A 16,589-nucleotide genomic window follows, 5' to 3' on the forward strand; every position below is an offset into this window, starting at 1 on the left:
AATTAATCTGGAGACATGGTGAAAGAAAAAAATAATACAAACATCAGAATATAAAATCCACTGAAGATACAATATATCAGAAAGAGTCAAACCAACGTACAGTTAACAACCATAATTTAACTTCGACTAAACAAATGTAATTTTAGCTGATGAAAAAGTGTGAAAGAATCCTAATAATGTTGGGAAGTTGATAGCAGCAAGTGCGAACTACCTTGGCATGAATATTTAGACTAAAAACGAAATTAAGTCTGTGCAGAACCGTAACCAGGTTAAAAAAAGCAATGGAAAGGAAATAACAAGAGAAGGGGGAACAGAACTAGAAGCAGAACATTTTTTCTTTTTTCAGGCTTGTGACAAATAAGCAGCCATCCAAGATACAATGGTTGATAACAATGATGCTTATGGCTGATGATCCTCAGAAACAAGAATAGAAGGGAACATAAATCTGAGCATCAGCATATAATGAGCATTACATACTGAATGTAATGTAAGAGATGAAAGTGAACTAGTATACAGTGTAACCAAAATGGATGTAGTAAAGAATATGAATACTAACCTTTCTAAGATGCTGAAAAAGCACTATCATGAAGATAAGAAGCATACCAGAACAGAAGTCCAAGAGAATATTCTAACAAAGGAATATGATCAACCGTGTCAAAAGTCACTGAGATCCAATAAAGCCATACTATATTAAAGACTATGCTTCTTACTATGACGTGTTGCTGAGTGTCGGAAGCACCCGTTGTTTGTTTCAGTGTTCACAGAAAGTTACGGTGCGGCTTGACACTTGATGCTCTACGTTGAGGGACGTCCTTTCCTCAAGCTCCTTACTTCTGCCCTTGCCAGTACCTCTCGCTCTTTCGCCCTCTCGCTTTCTCGCCACAGAGAAGCAAACGAAGAACGCAGTGACGGGGGTGAACGCAGTGACCTCAGAGAGCGTACAACAGGGAACGCAGCGGCGTCATTGGTGGCAGAGGCGGCAGCTTGCAGGTTGGGGCAGGTGATGGGCGATATGCTCTGAATGTGAGCAAGTTTTTTTTTTTTTTCTTCCTTTTCTCTTTCATGTTTTTTTTGTGGCAGAGAACAACAAGCAGGGAGGCACGATTTGCTAAACAAACTGGCTGGCGCCTCTACTTTTTTAAATTACTTTCCCCTCTGCAATTGGTACTTGTAAGTACTAAATACACGGCCTGACACTACTTGTCTAACTGCACTGCTTAGTTATGTGGGGACAGCAAAGATCATAGATCATTTCTGGACTTTTACCACGGCTAGAACGAGGCGTTAGTGGCCCCAGGAATGTTTGCTCAACGGGTTCAGCGCTCATAGTGCGGCTTGACCCAAATAGATACAAGGGGTGCAAGTTGCAATTAAGAGTTTGTAGGTGTCTGGTAGGGGCCGGAGGGTGCTTGGCTCAACTGAGTTTGCTGTTTTGGACCAGTTGTTTTCTATTGCCGTCGCCCCTGCCTTGACAGCCGCTTAGGATTACTGTGTGGAAACGGTGGTCCAAAGATTATCTCTTGCACCCCTGAACCTTTCTACTTAATCCTTCTATTTAACTACACAATGCTGAACTTGAGGACTGGCTCTGGTCTCAGGAAACACTCCTGGATTTGTATTTATTTTATTTGTATAGCGCACCATGCCATGGTCATCAGGGCGCATATCTTAGTGCAAAAGCATTGGTACAGGTAATAACAGTTACAGTGTGAAAGTTACATATAATCGTGCAGGGTAGTGTACTCAAGGCACGCATGTACAGAGAGGAAGAAAGGCTTGATGGCAAGAAAAAGTACACAATACATAATATACTCAATATATAATATAGAACACTATCAATATCAGAATAACCAAAATATACAGGATAAGCACTCTATACATAATAACATTATAAACAATATGTAATATACAAAATTGTCTACAATCAGCATGTAGACTTAACTACAAGCGCAGAGCATTTAGCGAGCTATAGTCCTGAGGTGGAGGTGGTGTTGAATTTAGTCTTGTAAGGTGGTTAACCAAAGTTTTTTTTTTTTTTGTTTGAATAGGGACGGAGAGGGTTTGGATCTGATGGTTAATGGAGCGAGGTCCATAGTTTGGAGGCCAGGACTGGGAAGCTTGCACCACCTGCTTTCTGCAGTTTGTATCTGGGGATGGTCAAGCAGTGTGCTTGGGCTGATCTGAATAGCCGTGTAGGCAGGTAATGAGAGAAAAGGGAGGCTACGTAGATGGGGGCCTGATTGTTCAGACATTTGTGTGTGAGGGCGAGAGATTTCAGAGAGATTCTTTGTGTTACTGAAAGCCAATGTAGACTTCTCCTCATTTCAGAAATATGTGAGGATCTGGAGATGTTGAGGGCAGCTCTGACGGCGTTATTTTGGATAACCTGGAGTTTATTAAGGTTACGTTGGTTGGTCCCTAGCATTGCAGTAGTCGAGTTTGGACACAACCAATGTCCTGGCTAGGGTAATGCAGTTCCGAGTGGTTAGAAAGGGGCGGCATGCTGTGCTAAGCTTACATGTGTAAGCGGATGCAGAGATTACAGCATTAGTTTGTCTGTTGAGCGATAATGTGGAGTCGAGAAAGATTCCTAATGTTTTAGTGTCTGTAGAGACTTTAATGGTTTTGCCATCAATGTTGAAGGTTTTGAATGAGGGGTCAAGTCTATTCAATCGATTTTGGGAGCCCAGGATGAGAAGCTCTGTCTTGTCATCATTGAGACAGAGCTCATGCTGGGCCATCGAGGCTTGAATGACTTCATAAACATTGTTCAGGGCTTTTGAGCCCACCATGTAATCACCTGTGATGGGGATGAGTATCTGGGTGTCGTCAGCATAGTTGTTGTAAGTGACACCCGGATAATCAAGTATGTCGAACAGCGGTTTAGTGAATACATTATAAAGCGTCGGTGAGACGCATGAGCCTTGAGGCACCCCACATGGCACCGGTGAAGGCTCCGCCGAGGCAATAGGTCAGGATGCTCTCATGTGTCTGTTGTCCAGGAAGGAACTAATCCATTTGGTGGCTTTCTCAGAGAAGTGGGCAGCAGATTTCAGGTGACGACAGAGGATTTGGTGGTTCACCAAGTCAAAGGCTGCCGATAAGTCTAGGAGTTATGGTAGGGCCATTTGACCCTTGTCTTTGAACAAAGGGACAGGATTGCAGACACAGATTTACCAGGTGGGCAGGAAAGAAGAACGACTGAAGTTCAGACCTCTCACTGTCTAAAACGAGCCCCCTCCACTTGTCTGTAAAATCTTGAGATTTGTGTCTGGATGAGGCTGAGCCCAGCCATGAGTGTATATCTGCACGACCCCCTATTATGGTGTCAAGGAAGGTGGTTCGATTTAATGCCTCCACTCTGCAACAATCCCATTCCTCCTCTTGTAAAAAAAATATTCCATCTGTTCAACAACAAAAATTGCAATGGGAGTAGTAACAGTTCGATTGATTTGGTCAATTCTGGTTATCTACAGGCACTTCCATGTCCTTTGAACCCTGCAGTGTTTGTATTTGGGGAGTCTAATGGAGGGATTGCACCGGCACCCTCGATATCAATGCAGCCACCTCGCCTATAAACAGGGGCTCTATCTTCAGTGGGGATGGATAAGGGGCACACTTGTGGATCCCAGGAGGGAGAGGAATTTGATGACTCATTCCACATGCTTACCTCTGCTATTAAGGGTCTTCTTAGAAACATTACAGACCTGGGGATGGCCTCGATCCATGAGGATTTGGCATCACTTAAGATGGGTAAACCACTTGGTGTTCAGGGTGACGGCGGGGTGGAAGGAGCACGCTTTTCGTTCGGCCGAGCCCCACAGGCACTGCCCACACAAGTGGGTGCCAAGTTTGACCCCATGGACAGCGACCCCATTAATACCACTAAAGCTTCTGATTGCTTACATTGCATTAGTCACCCTACTGCTCGCCCAGGGTTTATTACTGCTGGGGCTATGGGCACGGATGAACCCCCTTTTCATGGAGAGGAGGGGGTCTACCAGCGGAGAGGACTTGCTAGATTCCCAATCCTCTTCCATTGAGAATCCTGCAACAGTCAACAAGGCTATTGATCTACCTCACACTAACAGCCGACTATGTGGAAATGAGCGGTCTTTCGAGGGGATTGGGTCCTCCGACGTATTCCATATCTATGACATGTAATCACCACAGCTGTGCTGCTTCGGAAACTTTTTTTTCGGCGTCTGCGTCGATGACGTCGATGCGCCGTCGCCGAGGGCCTCCTCCGACGTCATCCGATGTGATAAGTAGGACGCACGACGCCCGTAGCCTCAGTTCCGTTTTTTCCGCGAACGTGTTGCTTCGTGATTCTCGGTTCACGCCTCGACTCTTTGGAGTTCTGTTCTTCTCGGTTCTTCGAACCTGTTCGTTTTGTGCAAATCCTTCGTGTGAAGATGTCTTCTACTTCGTCTTCGACCCCGCGTCCGGGTTTCAAGAAGTGCAGGGAGTGTGGGTCCAAGATGTCGGTGACGGACTCGCACGATGTCTGCCTCTGGTGCCTCGGGGAGGCCCACGACACGGATGACTGTATCGACTGCCAGTCGCTCACGTCCTAAGCCTTACGCGAACGTAAGAAGAAGTTGTCGGTAGGTCGGGTGTCCAAGCCCAGGAAGTCGAAGTCTGCGGGGCTTTCGACGGATGATTCGAGGGGTGACTCTCCGCGTCATCGTCGGAAGTCTCGTGGGTCTCCTTCTAGGAGTCGGTCTCGCCACTCCTCAGCCTCTTCGAGGCGTTCTCGGAAGCGCCGACACCGGTCGTCTTCCAGGTCCTCCTCGGAGGACTCTGCCCGGCACGTCGCTTACCCCACCAGCCGTGCGACGCCGGAGGAATGGGCTTCCTTCGGGAAGAAAATGCTGGCGATTCTTGAGTCGCAGGGTACTAAGCCGTCCGCGCCCCCGAGTGGGGTCGGTCGTGAGAGGTCGAGAGACACCGCTCGCATGAGTGGTCGGCACGAGTCACGGGAGAGGTCCCGTTCGGACAAGGAGACTCGTTCTCGTCGTACCCGTTCCAGGTCCCAGTCCTCGACGCGTTCGAGACCGTGTGCACCTGTGAGGTCTTCGAGGAAGGCATCGACGTCTGAGGCGTCGAGGGCGTCGACAGGCTTTCTCGAGGCTCTGGCTTCGAGGAAGTCGTCGAAGCCGTCGACGCTCGGGGCTCCGGCCTCGAGGGCTGTGTCGACGCCGCCGATGCTGGAGGCGCTGCGTCTGACGTCGACGCCGATTTCCTCGGCGCCGATCCTCTCGGCGCCGATGCCGGTTCTCTCGACGCCGGCGCCGATTCGCTCGACGCCATCGACGCCTTTCGTGTCGGAGGTACCCCGTGGCACGGGAGCACCCCCTATGAAGGCTCTGGTTAAGAGCAAGCACTCTCGGGTGCCTTCTTTTCGCCACCTGGACTATATTTCAGAGGCGGATGAGGATTCTGATGGCCTGGTTCCTAGTCAGGTTCCAGATGAAATTGTCTCGGGCCATAGTCAGTTTGACGATTTGAGACAGTCACTGCATGATGCCAGTGGACTGGACACCTCTCCGGAGGTGGAGTTTTGTAGGCCTGAGCCTGGCTCTCATGCCGATTCCTCGTACCGGCGCCTTATGGCTAGGGTTTCTGAGTACTTGGGATGGTCTGCTCCCCCAGGGGAGTTTGTGCAGGATGATCTGACGGACATCCTTGATGTTGGTCCCCCAACTGACCCGGTACTGCCGTTCCATATGGCTTTACAGAGAAGGGTGGCGGCGGCTTGGACTGCTCCGGAGAGTCTCTCGGCGGTGGGCAGATCCTTGTCGCGAAAATACCGTCCAGCCAGTAGCGACCCCTGCTACTTGACCAGGCACCCCACTCCGGAGAGTTTGGTGGTGCAGGCGGCCACGGCCCCGGCAATGCAGGCGTCGTACCCTACCATCCCCCCTGATAGGGACGACAAACGTTTTGATGGCTGGGCGAAGAAAGTGTTTTCTTCTGGTGGTATGGCGCTTCAGGCGGCCAACTCCATTTGTGCCTTGTCTCGTTTCACACACACTCTGTGGAACTGTGTTGTGTTGGCGGCTGAACATATTCCCGAAGGGGACGAACGGGATGGTTTCCTTGCTATGGTCCAGGATGGTAAGGATGCCATGTGTGAGTCCGTTCAGTCGGGTTTGGATTTAGCTGAATGCGTCAGTAGGTCCATGGCGGCGAGCACCGTGATACGCAGGTTTGCGTGGTTGCGGAAGTCGGGGTTTGCTCCTGATGTGCAGTCCCGACTCCTCAACATGCCCTTTGACGGTGAACACCTTTTTGGCAGCAAGGCTGACGAGAGCCTTGAGAGGTTGCAGACCTCAAAAGCTGCAGCGAAGTCGTTGGGCGCTACAGTTCGCCAACCTCCGCCTTTTCGTCCTAGGGGACAGCAGTGGAGGGGTGGTTCCTTTCGCTATTACTCATCCTTCAGTAAAGCGAGAGGAGCTGGCAGTCAAAGAGGCCAACGCAGGGGTACCAGAGGTGGACGACAGGGTACCCGTGGTGCCAAGGCCGCTCGGGCAGTTGCCTCTTTGCCCTCAGGTAACGCCGCAGCCGCTCCCACTCAGTCGTGAGGCCATGTCCCATGGTTCGCCGGTTGGGGGAAGGCTGGCGCAGCATCTTGTAGAGTGGCAAGCCATTACTTCAGATGTGTGGGTTCTGGAGATCATAACCCACGGCTACTGTCTTCCCTTTCGGCACAGGCCTCGCGACAATCCACCGGGGAACCTCTCTTTGCAGAGTCCGGATCCGCTCCTTGCGCAGGAAATTCAAGCCCTGCTGGAGAAAGGCGCCATAGAACTGGTGCCTGTAGCGGAGAGGAACAAGGGATGGTATTCCCCTTATTTTTTGATTTCGAAGAAAGACGGGGGATTGAGACCCATCATGGACTTGCGCGGTTTGAACAAACTCCTCAGGAAGGACAAGTTCAAGATGGTTACTCTCTCTCAAGTCCTCCAGGCCCTTCAGCTTCAGGACTGGTTGGTGTCACTCGACCTCAAGGATGCTTACTTCCATGTGCCGATCCATCCCAAGCACAAGAAGTGCCTGAGGTTCGCGGTTGGCGACTCGCACTTTCAGTTTCGGGTCCTGCCGTTCGGATTGACCTCCGCCCCGAGGGTTTTCACCAAGCTCATGGTGGTGGTGGCAGCGCATCTCAGGCAAGGGGGGATTCACGTCTACCCCTACCTGGACGATAGGTTGATCAGGGGGAGCTCTCCCGAGCAAGTCCTGGATCATCTGTCCGTCACCTGCCGCTCCCTTCACAGGCTGGGCTTCTCCCTCAATTTAAAGAAGTCCCATTTGACGCCAACACAGCGGCTCCAGTACATCGGAGCAGTGCTCGACACTTCCCTGGGGCAGTGTTTTCCTCCCCAGGTGAGGGCTCTTCACATTCAGCAGATGGTGCACAAGTTTCAGCATGCCCAGACGCTCCCTGCGTTCGAGTTCTTGAGGTTGCTCGGCCTCATGGCATCCTGCATTCTTCTGGTGCCAGAGGCTCGCCTGCGGATGAGATCTTTGCAGTGGGCACTCAAGACGCAATGGTCGCAGTCCTCCGGCAGGATGTCGGACCCAGTTCAGGTGCCGCCCTCGGTCGCCCGGGATCTTCTGTGGTGGGCCGCCGAAGGCAACTTGATGAAGGGGGCTCCATTTTGGCTTCCCTGGCCGGAGGTGACGATCGTGACGGATGCATCCCTCACGGGATGGGGAGCTCATGCCAACGGGCTGACAGTCAGCGGTCGTTGGTCTCCGTCGGAGTCCAGACTCCATATCAATCTTTTGGAGCTGAGGGCGATCAGGCTAGCCCTGAAGGCTTTTCTGCCGACTGTGCGAGGAAGGAGTGTCCTGATCCTGACGGACAATACAGTGGCCATGCACTACCTCAACAAAAAGGGGGGGGGGCAGGGTCACTTCCTCTGTGCAGGGAGGCGATGCAGCTCGAGTTCTGGGCCATCCAGCAGGAAGTTTCGATCTCGGCAGTTCATCTGGCCGGAGACGAAAACGTGACGGCGGACGCTCTGAGCAGGCAGAGCGCAATCTCTCACGAGTGGGAGGTGGCTCAGGAGATTCTCCTGGAGATCTTCGCCCTTTGGGGGACCCCTCAAGTGGATCTCTTCGCCTCCAGTGTCAACCGGAAGTGCGAAAGGTTTTGCTCGCGGGAATTTCCTCCAAAAGGAGCCTTAGGAGACGCGTTCGTGGTGGAGTGGTCATTCCCGCTGCTGTACGCGTTTCCTCCAGTCCCCGTCATCCCGCAAGTGCTGCGGAGGTTACGGAAGTTCGGTTCCCGGATGATCCTCATTGCCCCGGCGTGGGCTCGGAGGACGTGGTACCCGGACCTTCTCGACTTATCCATCTGCCCTCCACGTCGTCTTCCCTACCGAGACGATCTGCTCTCACGAGAGGGGGGTCAGGTTCTCCATCCAGAGGTCAGATCCCTCAACCTTCACGCTTGGCTTCTGAAAGGTTGAGGTATAAGGATTGGGACCTCCCTGAGGACGTGATGGAGGTGTTGCTTTCGGCCCGAAGGCCAGCAACAAAGTCTCTGTACCGTTGCCGTTGGCGTAAGTTCTGCGACTGGTGCAGAGTTCAGAATGTGGATCCTTTTGCATGTGACATCCCCATGGTTCTGTCCTTTTTACTTTCTTTGGCCCACAGGGGCTTGCAAGTGGGTACCGTTAAAGGTTACCTGGCGGCGCTGTCCATCTTTAAGCGCTCGTCTGAAGAGTGTTCTTACTTTAAAATCCCTTTGATTTCACAGTTTCTGAAAGGGCTCACTAATGTGTTCCCTCCGTCACCTTTCCTGGTGCCCGGTTGGGATTTAAACCTTGTTCTTAAGTTTGTTATGGGTGCTCCGTTTGAGCCTTTACATTCTTGCCCTTTGAGGCTGTTAACTCTGAAAACTGTGTTTTTAGTTGCGGTTACTTCCGCTCGCAGAGTGAGTGAGTTACAGGCACTTTCAGTTAAGCCTCCCTTCACTGTATTTCACAAGGACAGGGTTGTCCTTAGAGTTCGTCCTTCTTTTCTTCCGAAGGTAGTGACGGAATTTCATTTGGCCCAGAAGGTTGTTCTTCCGGCGTTCTATCCTCCTCCGCATCCTGGTAAGGAAGAGGAGAGGCTCCATAGGCTTGATCCTAGGAGAGCTTTAAGCTTTTATGTTTCACGCATGTCCCGGGTCAGAGTGGACGATCAACTCTTTATTGGTTACGCTGGAAAGCATTTGGGGCAAGCTGTGACGAAACAGACTTTGTCTCGCTGGATTATTTTGGCCATCTTGCGGAGTGCTACCGCTTGGCGGGTAAGGACCCACCGGCTGGCTTGCGGGCCCATTCTACCAGGGGTATGGCTGCGTCTACTGCCATGCAGAGGGGTGTTCCTATTCGCAACATCTGTGATGCAGCCACCTGGGCTTCAGTACATACATTTGTACGTCACTATTCCCTCGATTCCATCAGAGCACAGGATCTGGTCTTTGGCAAGGCGGTCCTTTGCTCTGCTATTTGATTGGCTATTCTAAATTTTGATTCTAAATTCTTTCCCTCCTCCTTGCTCTGGTACTGCTTTGGGAGTCTGTCATAGATATGGAATACGTCGGAGGACCCAATCCCCTCGAAGAACAAGTTACTTTCTTACCTGGTAACGTTCTTTCGATGGGATGGTCCGACGACGTATTCCATATCGCTCCCGCCCTGCCTTCCCCGCTGCAGAATTTCTTGTGCGATTGCAGTTTACGTTCCGCAAGGCTTTGTGTCTGACTGGCAGTTGACTAGTGTCACACGTTCTGGGGGAAAAAACTACAACTGAGGCTACGGGCGTCGTGCGTCCTACTTATCACATCGGATGACGTCGGACGTCGGAGGAGGCCCTCGGCGACGGCGCATCAACGTCATCGACGCAGGACGCAGACGCCGAAAAAAAAGTTTCCGAAGCAGCACAGCTGTGGTGATTACATGTCATAGATATGGAATACGTCGTCGGACCATCCCATCGAAAGAACGTTACCAGGTAAGAAAGTAACTTGTTCATCTCATCTTTAGAGACGCAGACGCTGCCAGAGGCACCCCTGACATCCCCACCCCAAGACTTAACATTGTCCTTGCTTTCTAATCTGCATATTAGCTCAAATCTTGCTCTGAAGACTTTGGCAGACCCACAAGAAAATGTAGGGGGAGCACTAACCGGGCAACAGGCCGCGTTCAATAACCTATCTAATCGTATGATGTATATGGAAAGACTTTCTAAAGGGGCAGTGCCCGCTAATAAGGATATTGGGCGTATCAAAGTCATAGCACTGTTAAAAAATGGACCAGGCTGGATGAAAGGGTATCCCTAATTTAGGATCTCCTAACCACAGTGGGGATGACACTCGTGAGCCCAAGCACAGAGAAGGCTGTCTTGGTGTGTGAATCTAATGCGCCAGGGGACAAATTGGCAGAGCCGCCCCCTTTATGGATATTATTACAACTATATTTTCAGTAACACCCAATAGTCCGGCGGCATTATTGGAGGCTGCGGTAAGTCTGGAGACCATACAAATGGTGTTTTCTGGCTCACCAGGCAAAGGGAAACTATTCATTGGCAATGATGTTGTACAAGCGGCTACCATAGTTTTAAACAGCAATTGTTCAACTACTAAAGGGAAGAAAGCAACTAAGAAAGTAATAATAAAAAAAAAAGATAAAATAATATGCTGGCTACAAAGTCTAAGGGACGGAATTGTCCTTAAAGGGAATACAACTATCAAGGGTCGATACTTTGATTGACTTAAATCTTCAGTTTAAAACTAATGAAGAGACGGATGGTGAGTCTCTGCTGCGTGGGCAAACTCAAGTCCGTAGGGCTAACAAGACAGGTTCTAAGAGTACACCACCTCCGGACAATTCAACCAGATCGGAGGTTCAGCAGATTAATACTGAGATTGTAAAATGCGACAGGAGCACTGGTACTTGTCCCGAGAAACTGTTGACAGACCGAGATACAGGATTGGCTTATATTTTGCTGCTAGAGGCAGAGTGACGGCCACTGGGAGTGGATTTAGGTGTTTGGGAGTGTCCCCTCACTAAACAAACTAAGATAACCTCATTTGGGAAGCTACTGACTAAAAAACATCCCTCAGTGACAGTCGCTAGTCAAACTACACAGATGGTGGGGGTGTTAAAGTGGGTTTGGAGTCATACTTTATCCACGGTCCGTTCGGGTGTTACAACACCAAACGGACATATGGACGATGGGAAACAGGGTAGGTGGGGTGTCTCAGATGGACCACCAACTCAAATAGGGCGAGCTAGGGATGATTGCCCATCAAAAATCTTGGGATGGGTATAAATGGCCCAAATAGGCTAAATAGATCTAGGGTCTTTAGACCGATCACATCAGATGACTGAGTGGATAACCTTACCCCTTGTGAACAACCAACGTATGGTTTGTTATTTCCATTCGTAAATAGTGTCCAGTATGATGTGGGAGCAGCGGGCTAATCTCTGATTCTGGGTTACAAATTATTTGGCCTTAGATCCGTCAAAGACTGAAAGCTATTTATGGCCTTTAAAGAACAGGGGGGTGGTCCAGAGAGGGACTTGAGGGAATGTACTTCAGGGGCTATTAGTTTTATATTGGACGCCACTAGTCTGATATCCAATCTTTTCCAAGCTGGGCAGGATTGGTCCTGGGTGGGCTCCGCTTTAAAAACATTTGAAGTAATCAGACAGGGACTAGGTCAATCCTAGCATTACTTATCTCATCGTGATATCTTGGAACGTTTGTGGTCGGATGCATTTACATACTTTTTAGGGGAACAAAAGGTGGTTGGGACCAACCAATATTTTTGTTTCAGGAGACCATGTCAACCATGCATTTTGTTAGGGAAGGATATTATACATCTACTAGTCCTGCAGTTAAAGCCAACTCTGGACGACCTAGTGGGGGCCTGGCTGTGGCGATGGACTCTAATCTAAAGCTGAGATGTGTTGTATTCCACCATCAGAATGGCTTCTGATGGTAAAGCTCACTATCGGTCCAACTTGGCCCCCTTTTTTGTTGGTTAATATGTACTGGAATCCTGCACAGGTGTCCTTGGAATACATCTAGACATGTTTGGGAGCCCTTTTTGAGGAGTCGTTTGTAAAGGGAAATGACAACTGTTTAATCATGGGAGATGATTTCAATTCCAACTGTGCGGAGGGGTTGATGCCTAATATCGATAATGCCACCCCTACTTTTTTAAGGGATGAGGACCAAAGAGGGTAGAGGTGGGACTGTGTTCTGGGGGAGTGGGACATTCACTAGCTGTAGGGCGCCGTTGAGTACAGACCAGCTGGCCTATACTTGGCAAAGAGGTAGCTTAACCTCGAGGATAGACTATTTCTATATTTCTTCAACCCTAAGGGAAAAATCTGGTCTCCTGCGCCACGTAGATTCTGGTATGGGGGACCACTTGCTTTTGCTCCTTTCCTTGGATCGACCCTTGCACACGTTTGAATTGAGACTTGACCTAGCTTGCCTTTCACCTACCAGAAGTGGGCTTAAGCTTAAATGGAATCACAGGATGGTAGTGAAGCTTATCCATCTTTTGTCTGATTCACTCATAATGCTGGGGATGAAGGAGAAGGATAATGGCTCACTTAAGAAACGTGCTAACGCATCGTACCAAATTATTATGGACTCTGTCAGTACCATTGTAAAGCAGAAATCCTGTCAGAACAGTGGGTTAAGACATTCCTTTGACTTGAGAATCATGCAGTCTAAGAGACTAACATGTAAATATTCAAGCACTAAAGAAACAGAGGCTCTCTATACTAAAATTTACAATGGCTAAGAAAAAGCTATGTCAATCCTAAACGTGTTCAGATCTCTAAGGATAGATCTGCATGTGAGGGATAACCAGCGCATGTTACATCGGCTCTGCCATGGAAGGGTAGGAAAATGTTGGGCCTCCATCAGTCATACTTTGGGATTTACGAGTAACTCTACTGAGACCTTGATTGATGAACATACATGGGTGGACTTCTCCAAGAACTAATATTTGTTAGTTGAAACTTTTTAGAAATTTGATGACCTTGTTCTGGGGCCAGTTATTGGTGGTAGCTGCCCTTGGGAGGAAGCTGACATTAGGTGGGCAATTGATCAGCTAAAACCATCTAGGGCACCAGGACCCGACAGCATACTCCCTGTTGCTTTAAAAAATTCCCCCTCCTTATGGGCAGCACTCTTAAAACCTTTATTTGACCAAATATATAGGACTCGTGTTATTCCCATGTCTTGGACCCAATCAATTGTCGCTCTCACTGACACGACAAGCAAGGTGTATTCAATAGTGCTGCTGAGGGATCTTAATTCCATCATTAATCAGTCCCATGTTTTGTACAGATTCCAAGTGGGGTTTAGGAAATATTTGGGGACCTCACAACGCTATTATTCTTGCTCATCTTATATCAAATACTGAGAATAGTCAGGTGGGTGTGGTATACATGGCCTCGTTGGACATGACCAGCACGTTTGATTGTGTCGCGAGATCGATGTTGTGGACCAAACTCCTAAAAATGAATATTCTGAGGAAGATGTTCCACCTTCTTGCTCTGTTGCACCCAGGAACTATGTTGAGGGTGCGTCTGACCCGGGAGGGTTCTCCTTTTACTGTGATCAAAACACATGTAGGACTAAAACGGGGCTGTGCGCTTGTTCCACTTCTTTTTAATCTTTATGTATGTGATGTGGATTGTCTGGCATGGGCTGTCCATTTCATCGGCAAGACTTGGTGGACTACACCTAGACTGGCTTGCATTTGCCTATGACTTTATTCTATTTGACAGAACGGCGAGGGGTCTACAACGCAAGATTGATTTGTTTCAGCAGTACTCTTGTGCTAATATGTCACCAAATGGAGCCAAGTCTAAAGTCTTTGTCTTTTTCAGGGGTTCTAAACCAAAGACTATGGACTGGGCCATGGGTCATGAGAGACTGGAGCATGTTTCATCCCTTTAGATACTTGGGATATAGCTTGACCAGCATTGCATCAATGGGAATGTGGAAGGATTGTTTGCAAGAAAGAATGCGTCTACTTACCTCCCAAATGAAATGTGTATTTGGAAAAATATGTTAATTTTCTATATTTCCCATTTTATGTTCCTACTTGGCCAAGAACGAGGTTTGTACAAATGTCTTCTGGATGTGGGGAATCTGTTAATGTAATTTAGGTAAAACTGTGGAAGGAGGTTCTGGGTCTATCTTGTGCAATACCGAACTCAATTATTTGGCATGAGTTCTGTTTGATTTCCCTTAAAGCCTGCTTCATGTGGACACAGTTGTCTATTTATCCGAAATGTCTTCACCCGCCAGATAACTCACTGTATGTTGACTTGTATCACATTATGGCAGAAGCTTCCATTTGCTCCATCAATACTTTCAAAAAGCATATGCAGGAGGTCTTAACACTAATTGGGGGGATAGAAGAGAAGAAAGTATAATTATTTGGTGATCTTTGTAGACACTCTAACCCAATATCCAGAAAATGTTCATTCAGAAAAGATCTAATGTCTGACACTGTTCAGATACAAATTTGAAAATACTGCAGATGGTAATAGATCAGTCGGATGCAAGAGCAGGCTGTGGGCGGGTGGATAGTGGCATGTCTTTGAAGCTTGTTTTCCTTCTATAACGAAAATTGACAGTGAAAAGAACAGTTGATCCATCTTGTTTTCTTCGCCATCTGTGACAGCGTCTAGATTGGACAGGAAACTACCAAATCTCATTCACTCAGACCAGGTTGGCTTCATCCCTTGGAGGCAGGGGTTGAGCAACATAAGGAAAACATAACCATGCTGAGGGGCGATGCAGCTGACAGTCCTAGTTTCACTCGATGCCAAAAAAGCTTTTAATCAGGTCAGCTGGTGCTTTGACGGAAAGTTCTAAATTACATGAGTTCTGGGGATGCTGGAAACAATGCGTAGCCACTTTGTACACTGACCCCCATAGCTCAAGTGGTAGTAATTACGGTCAAATTAGAGAGGTTTACAGAGGTTTACACTAGGTAGAGGAACAAGGCAAGGATTTCTCTTTTTCCCATTACTACTAACCTTAGTAATGGAGCTTCTTGCAGCAGTAATTTGGCCATACAAGCCTATTAAAGGGGGTATCTTAAGCAAAAGGGAAGTTAAACTGTGTATTTCTTTTGTTTGGACGATGTGCTGGTACACATTGAGCCGATAACTCCAGTTCCCACTTTACTTGGAAGAGCTAGATCACTTTCCCAGATACTCTGGCTTTAGGGTTATGTTTGAGGAATCTGTGGTATTGATTTGGGGTTGTTTTACCACAGCTGAAATGTTCACGATGGAAATGACCGCATGATAAATGTACGTTATACAAAATTGTTCGTACGTTTCCCATTTGGACATCCACGGTAAAACAACCCCAAATCTATAAAAACCTTAACCCCTATGCCCGCCCCCCGCCTGCCCCCCCACCCCTTACCTTTCATCCCAATGCTCTGTGTCCCTGCAACACTGGTTCCCTTTCACTTTCGTGATCAGGAACCGGCGCCTTAGGGTCCTTTTTTTGGGGTCGGGTCAGCTGCATACTGTGTAGTATAGTGAGCAGGGTTTGCGGGGGACAGCCCCAAAGCCCCCCCTTTTTTTTTGTTTTTTTACCTACTCCACCAAATAAATGCTACAAAATATCCTATAAACATTTAGTAAGTAGGACATTTAGTAGTATCTATTTTAGAACTTTTGGTGGTTTAGATTGTCATTTTGGCCGAAACCGTTGTATTGCCACCGGGAAAACTAAATTGAGGGGCTGCCCGGGTTGCACACACTCCCGTTTGAGGTCAATGCTGAGTGCAGAAAGTATTTAAGCATTTGCCTCACCAAACGCTTTAGGGGCCTTTATGAGGCAAACTTACCACTCTTTGGAAGAGTATTAAATGCCCACCGGATTGCCGCTCTCTGCCCCAACTTTCAGTGCTATGCGGATGACACTCAGCTCATTTTCAGGCTACCTTTGGCCACCTCCTCTCCGTCCCTCATCTCTGACTGTCAGTCTGCTATCCAAGAGTGGTTTGCCGCCAATGACCTCCGCCTTCATGCCAGTAAGACTGAGATTCTCCTCGTCGGCACACCCACTCCCTCCTTTCCTGTAGCTTTCTGGCCGGCCTCTCTTGACCCTCTTCCTGCTCCCACCTGCAAGGCTAAAAACCTCGGGGTCATCTTCGACTCCACTCTCTCCTCACATCTGACGTCTCAAAGAAGTCACACTACCAGCTGCACCTCCTCAGAGGTATTCTTCCTTTAATCTCCTTCCCCCAGAAGCTCACTGTCTCCAGAGCTCTGTTTCCTCTAGGCTGCACTACTGCAACAGCCTTTTCCTAAATCTTCCTGCTTCTACTCTCCGCCCTCTGCAACTCATCCAGAACAGGACTGCGAGACTTGGCCTTGGCCTCAAGCCCAGGGATCGTATCTCTCCATGACTAAAATCACTGCACTGGCTCTCAGTGGCTGCGAGGATTAAGTTCAAAACCCTCTGCATTGTCCACGAGGCCTTCTGGGGTCTGGGGCCTCAATACCTAAAATGGTCATGTTTGATGG

General features: G+C 48.6%; 1 protein-coding gene across 2 annotated transcripts in view; it reads left to right on the forward strand.

Annotated features, from left to right (window-relative positions):
- The window catches only part of ARHGAP10 (Rho GTPase activating protein 10), a 2,208,119-nt gene that overhangs the window by 713,065 nt on the left and 1,478,465 nt on the right, over positions 1-16,589 (forward strand). The gene's annotated exons all lie outside the window — the stretch shown is intronic.

This window comes from Ambystoma mexicanum, chromosome 6q (genome assembly GCF_040938575.1).
Source record: "Ambystoma mexicanum isolate Mex_15411 chromosome 6q, UKY_AmexF1_1, whole genome shotgun sequence".
Lineage (NCBI taxonomy): Eukaryota > Metazoa > Chordata > Amphibia > Caudata > Ambystomatidae > Ambystoma > Ambystoma mexicanum.